This window comes from Lonchura striata, chromosome 8 (genome assembly GCF_050655825.1).
Source record: "Lonchura striata isolate lonStrDom1 chromosome 8, ASM5065582v1, whole genome shotgun sequence".
Lineage (NCBI taxonomy): Eukaryota > Metazoa > Chordata > Aves > Passeriformes > Estrildidae > Lonchura > Lonchura striata.
In genome coordinates, this window is record NC_140710.1 from 15610822 (window position 1) to 15626291 (window position 15470).

Sequence of the window (15470 nt, forward strand, 5' to 3'; positions counted from 1 at the left end):
CCACAGAGCAGTTTGAAGGAGTCTAAGTCAGGTTGAGGTTTAGCTGGTAGTTACTTCAGATTAGATATGACTGGTCTTCTAAGGGTAAAAAAACTCATTAAACACTCTCAGTACTGTGCCATCTGGACCTGTGATGACTGTATTTCAATGGTCTCTTGAGTAGAAAATATTTCCTCTGGATTTCTTGCTTTGAAGTTTCCCAATGTAATGTTTTGGATCTTTGCAAGAGAAACCAATGTGAAATTTTGAGTTATGACACAATATACTTTAAGATACTAAGGAAAAATAAAGTTGCATTAAATACAGAATTACAGAAAAACACTAACAGAATGTTTTAAACTTGCAGCGTGTGGAGGAGAGACTGACCTGGTCTCTTTATTTCACTGCAGCCTACCAAGAGAAAGATACAAGGAACAGAAAAGAATATTCCATTCAGGAAGTACCAAGTTAAACCCAGAGCTTTTAGTGTATTCCACATTACACACGACTACAAACTCAGTTTAAATCCATTCCCCCTCGTCCTATCACTATATGCTCTTGTAAAAAGTCCCTCTCCAGCTCTCTTGTAGGCTTTCTTTAAGTACTGGAAGGGGCTGTGAGGTGCCCCCAGAACCTTCTCTTCTCCAAGCTAAAAAAAAACAAGTCTCTAAGCCCATCTCATACAGAAGGTGCTCAAGGCACCTTCTTGATTTTGGAGAAGTTCTGTTCTATTTTTCAAAATGTATATAGATAAAAGTATCTGACAGATAATGTGTAAACTAGGCACAGGTGCATGTGGCAGTGGAAAATACAGCAAAAAGGAACATGTCCAACTGGAAAAAATCAGAAAACACAGCATCATCAAAATAAAAGTATGGCTGCTGAAAGTGTCTTTTTATTATTGTCAGTGAGTTTCTTCTAAATCCTTATTAATACCTTCACCTGTCATACTGTTGCCATATAACTCTAGCCATGACATTCATCCATGTTGTTTACTCATGGCATCTTTACCTTCCTAATGGGTCTTTTCTTTTTATTTAGATCTAACATAAAAGCATCCTTTCAAGTTTGTTTTTAAAGAGGAAAACTGTTTCCCCAAATTGAATCAATTAAACGTCTAATATAGGTGTCTAGATTAGTGCTTTAGGCTTTTTATATAGTCATACATACAGAGCATACAAAGGCAAAAAAGAGCTCTGAGTAATTCCCTTGAAGTTTCACTAAAATGTTACTATGCCCTTAAGTCTGTCACTTACACCACGACACCTAAAGCTAGACCCCTAAACACCGTTTGAAAGGATGGAGTGAGATTTTTAACTTTGCTGCAATTTAAGTCATAAGAATTTTACCATTAACTTAAATGTGACCATTTAAGGCAATGCTATGTGTTTCTGAAAATCCAATCTGTAATCTTCTTTAAACTGATGGCTAGGCAAACTGAACCAAAAAAAGAATAGCTTTACAATCATTACTTATTTTTAAATCTACACATCAGCCACATGTGAACACGATATAGTCTGTGCACATGTAAGAATAAATGCATGCATACATATAAATGAACTGAATTTTTGTGTTGACAGATTATTCACCAAGTTAAAGCCAAATGTGATTTGAAATTACCATGATATTACACTGAATAAAGAGGATTTATAATGGAAATACTAAAAGAACCTCTGTAATAGTGATTCTGCCAGGCACTCCTATAACAACATATATTTCATTCTTTTCAGTTAGTGCTGTTTTTCTTTCTCTGAATATTTGAGAACAGTAAGTGAAATGTTAATTTTTTTAAGTCAGAACCATCTAGCTAAACCATCCAAATCGTTTTTGTATACAGAGATTTTATTTGTAATCTTTCTCTGCAAGCTGCTTTGTTAAATCCTAATGACAACTTTTATGCATAATGCATAAAATAAACTTTACCAATGTTTAACACACTTTTATAAACATGTAAAACCCCTTCATAAGTGAGATGACACACTGCAGGGCATGCAGTTGCAGTACACTGGGAAACCACACTTCCTGGATGACTGAAGGCATCTGCTCCGTGCCATTAATTTCTCAACATCGAACACATGTAGTTATCTTAGAACAGCAGTGCATCATAGTCTGTACTTTTTTTATTAATAGAGAAGTACATTTTACTGCATGTGTGCTGTGCACATCTACAATCCTTTTCTTTTTATTCCAGAAACATTTGTATTTTCTCAAGCAATGGGGGAGAGGAAGACAGCAAGATAGCTTTTTACTTTAGCAAAACACTTTATTTTAGCAAATAAGTATCTATAAAAATATATGCTAACAAGGAGTCACTCAAAAATGTATGGTATAAATCTTCCTTATGCAAGAGGCAAATAAATCAGAATAATAACAATGTATCACTAGCCTATGTCACTGAAATGATTTGTTTTACTCCTTTAATCTTTACCATATCTAAACTGACTATAATAAATGAATAATTACTCCGAATGCAGTGGACTTAATTGAAAATCTGCTTGAAGTATAAAACCAAGAAATCATAACAACAAATACAAGGTTTAGCCAGTGTTTAGGAACTTGTCTTTGTCAATAATTTTTAAGGTTCAGTGTAAATGATACTGTTTACCATCGTACATCATCTAACATTACTTCAGAAAGTCATGAATTATTTCAGACTTCCATGAATATTAACAATCTTTAGAGTCATGGTATTTCATCAGCATACACCCAAGTATTAAAGTCTTATGGGGTTTGACTTTTCACAATGAAACCAATTTAATTCGAGTTTGTTTTATTCTCAAAACCTGATTTCTAAGTCCAGAGAGGTTCTACTTTCATGTATGTGAAGCTCAGGCTTTCTTCAAATGTCAAAGGTATGTCACCTAACACAGGGACAGGCTGATTGTCAAAGCACACATCTGGACATGCCCTTCCTATTGTGTGTCCAAAACAACTGGAATCCCAAGAGGAGTGTACCCTAGCAAGGGGAAGACAAAATTTGGCAGTTCCTTCCTGCTTAAAAACACAAGACCAGACCTTCCTTGGAAACTGTACAGTTACACATTAATCAAGTGGCCAAAACAAAAAGTAAAGAAATATTGTTTGCATGAAAGTCACTGCTAAAAGATAAACCATTCATTCTCTTCACCAACAGAAATTACCAGTTTCATATTCTTCTAAAACCTGTATGTCCAGAATTTGCCATGAAGCTGACCAGCATGGATTTCTCTTTCTTGAAAAGAAACACTTTGTAATAAAGGCTTACATGAGAGCAAGTGCACTCACCCAGTTCTGTCTCCATCGAACCTGACCTGCAGATTGCTTGTTTCACCCCTACAACTGTTGTCATAAATTTGACTAGGGCTGAGATTAAAAAGAAACATGATGCATAAAGTAGCTTCAACACAGAATACATGAGAAGAAGAAAAGCTGGTGGTCTTCCCATACACACCCTTGTGCTGTATCACTTTATTCATAATGCAAATCAGAAGCACCAGATTTGAAATTAGGTTACCACAGCAGAGGGCAATACAGCTTTCACATATGTCCTTGGCAAACTGCAACACATGCACAATTACTGCACAACAAAGTCACTGTGTTGGCTGCAAAACAGGTTCTCTATAATCAATAACTTAACTCATGTAAAAGAAGGATCATATTTCAAGTGTTGCTATTATACCGCTGTCGTCTCATACATACATAGTACTGCAATTTTTTTTTTTTTTACTATATAGGTTATAACCAGCTTGTGCAAATGTTATTGTAAATATTCCATTAAATAACTCTGAGATAAAATAACAAGCTAGAAGACACAGAAGTGCCAAAAGTGCTTGCTGACAGTTACCCCAGGCAGATGCTGATTTTTGCTCTGTGAAGGCTTTCCTTCCTACAGGTCATAATTTCATCATCTCTCTCATGGTAGACTCTCAGTTTTGAAGCACAATGATCCGAGGTTTTGAGTATGTTTGCTATATACAGGAAATAGCTATTATTGTGTAACAGATTCCTGACAAATATGCATAAAACTTCTTCGGAAAATACACATTTTACAAAAGTTTGAATAGTCAGAATGTGCATCCTAGAAAAAGAACCAGTGCAGTCTGTGTAAATTCAGCCTAAGCAGACCAAACCTAACTAAAACCAGCAAGCTACAAATACTGTTAATTCTATTTCTGTACATGAAGTGAGAAGGGGGTGACTGAGCCAAATCAGGAAGAAATGATGGCTAAATCGGAAAAAATCCAAGACACTTGGGTTCAAACCCAGGTTTGTGGAGGAAGTTCTAGCTTCTCACAGTAAGACTGCCTATTGTTCTTTTGCCTCAAAACACATTCTATTCCTTGTTGCTCTGACATGTCTATGATACTCCTGCACTCTCTTTTATAACATCCCTCCTCTTTAGTTCAAATCTCATTTCCACTACAATAGGTTCCTTTTTTCCCCCTCACCTCCATTTCTTATGCTTTCTAGTAATGAGTTCAGAATATTTTTCTGCTTTTCTCCATGTTCTGTTAAATTGTCCCAGCAGAAATTTCCCATGCATGGCATCACAATTGTACCTGTAGCTATGAATGTCCTATTCAGCATCCCTAAAGACCTGGACCAGGGCAAAATGAATTCTTTAAGGAATATAAATAGCAAAAAATATAAACACATTTAGGATAAATTTCCACACCAGCATAATTCAAAAAAATGCAAGCATCCACAGCAGAAAAACAACTTTTCAAGAAGTAAGAACATTCTTCAAGCAGACAGAGAAACTGTTTCTTCATAACCTTGTACTTGAAAATGAATTAAGTGTTTGAGCTTATTCATCAAACATACTGTGTTTGGGACAGATGCCTGATGTGGAAAACACCAGTTAAGAAAGGGAAGTTTGATACAGTTGGAAATTACAAATTCAGCAAGCAAGAAACGACCATCAACAGTGAATTCTTTCTAAACTCTCCTGGTTGTGACAAGAAACATGATGAGATCCACACATAAAGGTGTGAGTCCTCAATTGGTGCTTTCAGTTGGCAGCAGGAACTCAGTGCTTGTAACCAGAAAAGAATGAAGACCTCGCAATCTAAAGTGGACAGAGAATGGAGATTATGTCTTGTGTGGCACTGGATAGGGAGCCCTGAAGCTTAAAAGGCACAGACTGTGACAGTGTGAGCTACAGAACCGTGCAGGGCTGGCACTACAGAGACTAGCACATTTTGGGCAGACATGAGTGTGGAAAACGCATGCTTGGTCATCCATTAGAAATGGATATTACCAGAGGAAACCTTGTCCTCTGACTATGGTCCCCCGCCATCTGAGCTCTGGGCAGGCTGACTCTTATCTGACAACCACCTTCTGCCTGGCTAACATTTGGAAATGGGAAGATTTTATTTTAGGAGCTGCTTTCTAATATCAGATAGTCACTGAAAAATTGCATTGAAAGAATGTCTTTGAAGAAGAGAATTGAAGGAACATGTTCATTTAATATTCAGAGTAAAGGGTAACATAATTAAAACTAGATATTAAAAATACTGTAAAATTTCCTTAAAAGAAACTCCAAACAAACAAAAATATAAGAATTGAAAGTTAAAATCCCTGCCCTGAAATGTACACTTCTTCATATCTCAGGAGAATAAATGCAGCACTACCAGTGTAAAAGAGGCGTAAGTAGATATAAAATCTATTCTTCTGAGTTTAGTTTTCTTGACAAAGTGTAACATGTCATCATAAGACTATCTTATTCTATTATGAGAATTGGTAAGGCCTATTAGAAGTCTGTGGAAATGATCCCTAATAAAAAAATCTTCATAAAACAAGAAATTTTCTTGATTAAATTCTTATTGCATGAGTAGACATACAGTAAATGTTAAGCTCATTGTAGTTCAAAAAATCAAATATATGGGCCAAGAGATGCCTTTTAGAAATCATGTCTAAAATTAGTAGAGAAGGAAAAGATAACTTCTTATTAAATAATTTTATTTTTCACAAGAAAGCAGAAGCATACCTATCAAAAGAAGGATTATAACAAAGCAGCTGGAACACTGGAACCTCTGTAATATATTGCACATTTTAATCATGTTTGATACAACACTCTTTATATGGATATCAATTACACTAATGACTCTTACATAATACCCCTGGGTGCCTAAGGGATGTATATTGTCACGTCCCTTTTGTCATAAAAATAGAGAGTAGTTCTATATACACATTAAAATAGTTTCTTTCATTTTTATATAATGAATGAGTAACACTGGAAAAAAAAAGACATTTTACTCCATATTAGTTTAGCAAACAGAAGAGATTTCACATATGACAGTGCTAAATATACTCTTAAGCTGCTAATAAAGACAAAGCCTGAGGGGAAAAATTCTAATGATGAGCAATGCCAGAAGTTTTTATTTCGGGATCGAAAGTAAAAATGTTTAACTTCGGTAGAGTCTTAGAGGTATCACAAAAGAAATCAGATTTTCCAATAATTTTTATCTCTAATAAAATCACTGGAATTAATTTGAGCAGCATTACAGGACTAAAAACGCTTTTAAACGTACTGTTAGTTGCGTAACTTGTCTCTGTGCACTTTATTGCATACTGAAAACTGAAAGGTTTCATCTGTAAATGATCTACACTTTCCCAAGCAACTGCCTAGAAAATACTACAAACTCCACAGTACAGTATAGAGAGTTGGCAGGACCCAAGACTTATTCTTGGGAAAGGAATCAGAGAGTCAGATGAAAGGGGAAACCAGTTTCATCACAGATTTATGAATTTTAACACCTGCACTTCAGCACTTCCTTTCTCTGAACTGGTCCTACTAGAAATGCCCGCAAAAATAAAATACCTCCTGCCTAGAAATTTTCCTAATGCTTACATGGGTAACACCAGTGGGCAATGACAAAGGTGCTGGTCATGTACATAGACAAAGAAGAGTGGCCTCACTAACAGTGCTCTACCCAGATTAATCCACCACAATGTGTTTTTCTCATTAGACTTCTGTCTTCTCTGACAACCTAAATAATAGCATGGCAATTAAATTTATCCCAACTTTTTCCTTAAGTTCAGCTCTTATGAGATTTTTATACATTTTTCTTTATTCCAAGTTCAAAGCCCTGTAATGGATCTCTCAGTGATAATTAAATCCCAGTAACTCTGTGAGCCAGCAGGAATTTCATGGTGTTTGTACAAAGGGGAGCCTGGTAATAGGGTAGCTCTCCAGAACTATACATTGCTGTGCGATGCTGAGGAATTTGCTGTCCTCCTGCATCCCTATCATTTGAAGAGTTTTTTAATCATCCATAAAAAATAAAGAAATCTCATAGGAACCTGAATACGGCAAAACAATTTGTATTCGTGCATGCTTTCTCAATCCTACTTTTGACCTTCTGAGATAATGTATAAAAATACATGCTGGATTGCTTCAGATGATTTTTTCATTCGTAATTATTTAACATTGTTTTGATTCAGCTATGAAAGCTGATGTGCCTTTCCCATTTTGAACAAAAAAAGTAAAACTTCAGGATATTTAAATATTAAAAAGTGACAACTGCATATGCATAGCAAGTAACTACCTCTCCAAGATACTTCAGAAAAATTGTGTTTAGTAGAGTACTTGTGATAAATTATGTATTTATTGTAAGAGGGTCAGAAGCTGTTACAATTTACTGTGCTTGGTCAAAAATTCACTTTTATAAAAAGTACTTCAGTGTCTCAATGCACATTTAAATGAGAACTTGGATGCACCAAACACATTGATTTTCATGGGAGACAAGGTAAACATCTGAGGTCAAATTTTGCTGTGACTTACATTGGTATAAAAAAACCCAAAGCATAGTCATCCTACCAATTTCCATTTATTTTGGTTTTTCCTTACAGACAAAAATATAAAAAAGTAATGTGGTAGTTGGCATGTATTTTGCAAGAACAGGTAATGTGTACATCGTGCTGTTGTTTTGCTAAAGAGCAATGCAGGAAGATGGCTTCTAACAAAGCAAATGGATGAAAGCCAAGTGGCAGTAAATGAAACACTGGGTTTGCATCTTAGAGAGCTGAATTTTAAAAGTTGTGATTCATGTGCCTGAGCACATATTATGTGATTAAAAAATCAATTTTCAATATTAATTCTTTAATTTTTATAAACTTGCTACATTTTTAGTACATCCTGCTGTCACCAGGAATAGCTGCTGGAATTATTTACCTTAAGGCTTTTTTGAGGTGTCCATAAGAAACTTCAGCAATGTCACTGCTATAGCAAACTTTTGAACTGGGAGAAAGAGGAAGTTCTTAACTCACAAAACTTTCTTTTCCATGTCACTGTATATCTTGCTGAGGTTTTGCATAATTACAAGCTTCTGGAAAAAGAAAAGTGTCCTGTCTCTGCTGAGCAGTCAGCAATTACGGAATGTCAAAACGTTATCGGCGGTCCAACACTGTTTGTAATCTATAGCTGAGTCTGTGCCCAGTCAAAGAAACTGGAAAACCATCCTTAATGTACTGGGAGTCCCAGTGCCAGCCAGCCTGGATGGAGTAGAGAGAAAGATGCCTTGGATCACTTTGTGATATTCATCTGACCTAGCTAATAGTTCAAGAAAATCATGGCAGGAAAGCAGGCTTTTCCTACTGTGTAGTCATTTAGACCTAATATCCATCACATTTCAGGAACAAAAAGTTCAGGTTTCAGAATCTTGTCGGGGCCCAGGGTGACTGTTAGAGATCCATATAACCATAGAAATGTGCTTCTCTTTTTCCACTAAGATATTAAAAAGTTGCTGTCTATGATTGCTACCCATGGAATGCATCGAATGAGACAGAAACTAGGAGAAAAAATCAGCAGGTGATCACATAATACAACTCTGCCATAGTTAATATGCAAACAGAGGCAAGCATAAGTATCACAAGGAACCTACAGTCCAACATTTCCTAATTTACAAATACTGCCTGCAGACAGTACTGCAGCATGAGCACACTGTTCTCACAGTGCAAAAGTTACATATTCTGTAAGAGCAGTGAATGCAGTGCAGTGGAGATGCTCAGGAGAGCTTAAATTTACCAGCCCCAATCTTGATAACTATCTTGCTGTAGCACTTAGAAAGTGACTGCCTGCTGCAAAGTCTTCATGGCAGGTAGGGTTAACCATCCCACATTAAGGCTCCTGCTGCTATGAAAAGACAGCAACAGTACCTACTTTAAAGTTGTCTTCCATACATTGATCTCATATTGCTGTCACTGCTCTGTTGACCAGTTCTTATTACACAAATGTAATCTAGGAATACTCACTTTAATAGTATTCTTTCAAATGGAAATTAATTTACAAAATGTTTTAAACTTACTTAAGTACACAACAAAGCCTCATTTCCTCATAAAATTCTCTCACCCATAAATAATAAATAAATTGCTTCTGTGTTCAATGCATGAGCTCCAGAAAACATCATCTTCTCTCACTCTAGGCAATAACGGGTTCAGCTGCACTGTTTTTGCCACTGTACAGCCAATGTATGGTGGGTTTTCTGGCTAGTAAAGAGTACAGCTATACCTGAAGTACAACTGGATGTCTGAAACACTGACTATATACTGGAATAGGTATAAGATATTACGGGGCAGCCTTCTATATGTGTGTATACCTGCATTTGCTTTGAAATACCTATTCCAAGAAAGAAGGATTAGCCAGTATAAATCACTAATTTTATAATATACTGGTGGAGATGAAGAATGTTACTGAAGGAAAGAAAAATACAAAATCCTAAAGCAAGTCTTAGTAGACTGCTAGAAACTTTCCTTTTACTAATTTGGGGGCCATGTACTTTTCTGGAGATAACTCTATCTACTCTTTCCTGGATCAGAGCAAATGAAGTTTGATTTCTGCAAGGACATTCAGTTAAGGAAAAAAATTAAATCAAGAACTGAGTTTTCATTAGTTAGGATTTTCTTTTTAATTTGAATTTATTGCATAACTGATTTTGGTAAATTGAACCTCATCCCTAGTCTTCTGTGGGTATGAAAAACTGAAAGGTAATCAGCTTACATTTCTTTAAAGTTTCTGTATTGAATGAATTTGGCCACATTTATATGTTTGCTCATGTTACCCCCGGTTACATTGATAATGCCACAGAAGCAACACTGACTTTATTGCTCTCACATTACGCTGAAACCACAGTAGAACTTGTCTGCTACATGTGTACTTTGGATTCCTTAGTTGTTTGATCACATTGATGAAGGGATATGCAATCAATCTCCTACTAAGACAGTGAGTAGTATTGGCCATAACTCATTACTCCATCAAAGGATTTGGCATTTCAATCGATGGGAAATGATGTGTGATCATTCTAATTTATTATACATCATTTCCCATCAATCGGTGTGCTGAAGCTTTGACATAATAAGTAGTTACAGACACTGTCAATCATTCTTGGTCAAATACCCCTGAATGCTGCCATTTGATGCACCTTCAGCCATTCATCCAAACTGGAAATATTTGCCCAAGACATTCAGCAATCAGACTGTAACTAGAGGTCCATAAAAAGACTCACAAAAGTGCTTAGGAACATCTCAAAAACCTTAGGAGTACTTGAAGCTGAAGAAAAAAGGTTTATAGAAAGTGCACTTAAAAAAAATGCATACAAATTGAAGAACCAAATCTGTAGAGGAACAGGATCCAGCTCAAAAAAGAGTGAAAAAATGCAAGCTTCAGTATTGTGCCGGATTTTGGCTGGACCCTCTGCTATGCTGGCCACTTCTTACTGTGAGAAGGAGCTAAATTCTGCTGATTTGTGTCAGCACAATTCCTTTTGTCTTCTGAGGAATTGTATGGGCATGTAAACCTAGGCCACAATTAATCTTTCCCCTACTGAAAAGACTAAAACTCTTTAAATCAACCCTGAGCCTTAAGCACTCCTTCCCCATCCAAAATTCCCTTTAAAGGAGAACTTTTTCCAATCCAGAAGCGTAATAACACCTGCAATCATTGTCAATTTACTTGTTAAAGCAAAACAAAACATGCATTCAGTGATAATTTTTCATCTGGACTTACTCTGGGAATCCACTACACCTAAAGGCCCCAGCACATACTAGATCAGTATGACACGTAACAGAGGTTTTTCTTTCACAGGAATATATTAACCCACTTAGTTAAAAACAGTGGTTCTCCTTAAGAAATCATTATTCCTTTTTAAACCAAGCCTAAACTTCCTCTTTAGAATTTGTCTGTATTTAATTCAGTCTTTGGATATGGCATACACTGTCAGCAAACACAGATAAAGCATCTGTGACAGCAAAAAAACCAATGAAATGTTAAACTAAAAAACAGAACCTTCAAAGTCACAAAATTAGGCAAAATCTGTGTGACTAATTCCCATTGCAAGCCAGCTAACATCTTTAATATAGCAAGCCCTCCTGTGATTTATTTCAGATGTCAGACTAGAAGATTCAGTAGACCAGCTCTAGCTCCACTATCCACATTATCCCACTCACCCTCAGACATTCTATGCTTTTCTGGTTCTCTCCCTACAAGAGAACTCATACTGTTCCTCTAATACTCCTCATCATTTTGCCCATGCCGCCGCCTCTCCTCCCCTCCCGCCGTGCTCCCACAGGCATCCGCCCGGAGCTGGTCTCACACGGCAACAAATGGTAGCAAAGGATGGTTATTTCCATCGACTTGTGAAAGGGGGGGAGAGAGAAAGGAATTCTGCCGCTGTAAGAGCTCTGCAGACGCTAAGAGGAGTGGATCCGCCGGGCAGAAAACAAACCCGAAGCTCCAGGGACCCTCTTCCATCCTCGCCGGCGCGCTCTCTATCCTGCCTGGGAGCAGCCGCGCTGCGGGGGCAGCCGGACTGCAGGGGCCGGGAGCCGGGTAGACTTACCCGAAGACAAAGAGGAGAGTTTGGCAGTGGCTCGATGGACTGAGCTTGAAGAGTGGCCTGTCAGGGGATGGAATTTGAATGGAGATCAGAGGCTGACAGTGGCCAAACCCAGAGATTCAGGGGATGAACTCTGAGTTAACGGGAACACCCAGGCTTCTGGGAGAGCCAAACTGCAAAAGAATACGTCCTCAGTTCAGCACGATTTTCCACCACCGAGGAGAGAGAGATTTCACTGCCCAAGCCCGGAGGGTAAGTTGGGTCAGAGCAGGGTGTGGGACCCTGGCAGGCGGCTGAGCTACCTTTTTCTCTTTTCTGAGTTTTAACCACCGTCCGTATCAGACGGGGACTGTAGGCTTGCATGTCCCTGGTGGACGGGAGGCTTTTTTTTTCCAAGGAGAACACAACCTCGCTTGGTCTTTTTGGGGTAACTCATACTGGAAAGCTCCTTCGCTTTCTCGGAAAGCTGCCTTTTCTACCCTCTCCTCCCTATTCTGGGCTATGGGGGCAGAGGGCTCGAAAGGACACCAATGGGACAGAATTGTAAATGGCGACACGTCAGCTATGGGATAATTCTTAACATCCCAAGAGAGGCCCTTCACATCTACACATTTTGTCAGCTTCCAGCCGTGTCGGGCCCCTCTCCTGTAGATTTCCCCCTCGGCTTCTGTGAAGCTTCCCCTTCCCTTTTCCCCACGGACTTCCCCAAACCTCCTCCCTTGGGGATGGCAGTGGCCGAGCTGCCCCAAGCGCTCTGCCGGACACTGTTATGCTCCCTTAGGGGTGGCATTGGCCGTGCCTCCCCGGGCGAGATGCAGTGCACCCGGCACCCCGTCCCAAGATGGCGCTGGCCACGGTACAGGGATCCCATTTTCCCACCGTGACCCTTCTCTTCTGCCCCAAGTTTTCCCACCAGCCCCAACCCTCCCCACAATGACCCTGCACCATCCTACAGCAATGCCAGGCCCTATTGTGGGGGGGAGGTGAGATTGGATTAATCCCTCAGTCCTTCTTCTGGCTCCCTCTCTGATGGGAGGGATCGCCGGAGGGGCCCCTCCATTAGAGGACCCCCCTTTATAAGAGAGCTTTCCCCTTTGCTGTGGGGGGGGGGGGCCCCCTTCGAAGGAAGTGGAGCTGTAAACCCGGACCAGAGCTCCACTGTTTCCTTTCCCCTGAAACAATGGCGCCCAGGTTCACCCTTTATCCCATCTCCTAAATGTACCTTGCCCAAAGTTCCCTTATTATTTAGATACAAGTTTTCCCCATTGCTTGTGATAATTTGGAAATAACTTCTTGGATTGAGTTATATCTTATAGAAGGAAATATCATCCTCTCTAATTACTGCCCACAATGCTAAACCAACTTTGCAATCAAATAATCAAATTGGAGAAACCACGTCACTGCTTCTGCTCTGCTAGAATTCAAAAAACCACAAGCATCGCATCATGAATCCTGCTTTCATCCTCGATACAGAATGTGTTTATGAGAATTTTGTATCCTTTATCTTAAATTGCAACGTGGAAAAGATTTTTGCCCCATTCATTGTAACTATTATTGGTGTATCACTTTCTGATGTTTCTTGATTTACATTTTCTCAGTAATTTGTAACATTGGTAATTTGTTTTTACCTCAAAACTCCCTTTCTTTTATGTAAATTCAAAAGATTGAGTTGCGGGATTTGTAATTTTCTCTTCTTCCCCCCCCTTCCCGCACGTTCCGCGTTCCCCCTTTGTCCTGCGACCCAACCTGCCCCTCCCCGCTCCTTCCGCAGTCCTTTGTCCCGATGCTGCATTCCCTTATCACTCCCCCTCATTCCCTTATCACACCCCCTTGCCACACAGTCTGTCCCTGCCCGCCCCCACCACCTTTCCCATCGCTGCTCCTGCCTCCCTGGGGTCTCCCTGCCCCTGCCCGATCCCCATTGGCTGCGGCTCAGGTTCCACCCCTGCCCTGGCACGGGGTATAACTGACCCGTGGTCGGTGTCCCGGTGTCTCGGGAACACGCTCCCACAATGAACACGTGTCTGCACCCGAGCCCCGTGTCACTATTTCGTCTGTTCCCGTGCTAGAACTGAGCCTCGCAGAGCCGAAGGGGAAAAGTGGCCGCCGCCTCTCCCCTCCTCCCGCCGTGTTCCCGCAGGCACTCGCCCGGAGCCGATCTCGCACGGCAACAATTTTGCCCATTGCTTTCTTCATATATTGCCTTGTCTTCCTGTGTGACAAACATAAAAGATACTGTATTGAATTCCATATATCAATATCTCATTATTGGTAAGCTGGTAAGAGATAGTTTTTATAAAACTATTACATAAAAGCAATACATTGAATCCTTTCTCTCTGCCCATCCATCCTCCCTATACTTTTTATTATATTTGTCAGTCTAAAAAAATGCAATACTGGACAGCTTAATGTGGCCCCTAAATTGACCAGTTTGTTTATTTATTCTGTTACTATGAAATATTTTGATTTTCTTTTCAAGTTCTAGTCACTCAGCTCCCGTACACTCTTCCAATCCTCTTACCAGCCTCCAGCCTGATCTTCCCTATGGCAGCTCCCTGAGCAACCTATACCAACAATCAGATCTTCAAAACCAAAAACATAATAAAATAAGATCAAGTTAATATTTTTTTAAATAGGCTAGTTTTTTCAGATATATTTTGGTGAATTTGTTGTGGTTTTCTGTGAGAAATGTTTCTGAGAGAGGCATCAGACTGACTTTGTCAAGAAAGTTTACACTCAAAAGGAGCAATCAGCAGCCCATTCAGTGACTATGTACTCACTAATAATTCTGAACTTGCAAACATCAGTTGGAAATCTCATTTTAAGAGCTCTAGTACCTTCTCTTTCAAAGGGAGAGCATAAATGTTAGTATATCTAATCAACATATACAGTGTGATATTTTAAATTAGAAATTCAAATAAATGCAACAATCTGCTTGCCAACATCTCCAGACCAAAAATTATTCAGATAAAGTATTTGGTGAATAATTTGAATAGCAAATTCATTTGAGAAAATCAAAGCAGCTCATAGACAATTCACAAATGAAAAAAAGTTATACATGTTAAATCATTTATTATGAAGTATTTTTCATCTCTCTTCTGTTATTTGTTTTTTCATACAAGGCAAGGACAGCTTCAAAAACAGGAATAAAAAGGCAAAGAAAAAAAACCCTATGCTTTTCTTACTTGGCATCTTCTAGTAATTCTTGAGTATTTACCTATTTATTGAGAAGGGAAGAAGTTAGATGTTGACCCACCCAAGGAGAAAAATATCCACCCTAGTGAAAAGATTATATACAAAGTTCCAGCCTGATGAGATTGGAAAGGAAAGGCCTATAGGCCTCCCAAATGTAGGTCTCATAATTAACAGACTTTCAACTATAGCTGCATTGCCAGGTGCAAATTTAATAACAGATTATAAATGATAGATGAAGTGCACTTCCAGCAGCTGTTCATAATCCCAAGCAAAAATCTTCATTAAGATAGTGTTAATGTTGTAAATGGTTATCTATTAATTTAAAATATTGCAAAATATCAAACATTACTCATTTAGAACACTATGTTGAAAATCAAGCTAGAAATTATGCTGCAAATAAAGTTGTAAAACACGAAGTTTTAAGTCAGACAATCCAAAGTCAGAATTAATGTCAAACCTTCTGCAGACTTCAACAACCTGTCC

General features: G+C 38.7%; 1 protein-coding gene across 34 annotated transcripts in view; it reads right to left on the reverse strand.

The window, feature by feature from the left end:
- Positions 1–15470, reverse strand: part of LOC110468626 (uncharacterized) — a 511599-nt gene that overhangs the window by 372378 nt on the left and 123751 nt on the right. For 4 of the 34 annotated variants that reach the window (XM_085585870.1, XM_085585871.1, XM_085585868.1 and 1 more), the window contains one exon: positions 13516–14004. The exons of 29 other annotated variants lie outside the window; for them this stretch is intronic. The gene's annotated coding sequence lies outside the window, so the exon portion shown is untranslated. Of the gene's footprint in view, positions 1–13515; positions 14005–15470 lie in introns of those variants that run through there. One more of the 34 variants, XM_085585869.1, reaches the window with a different exon arrangement.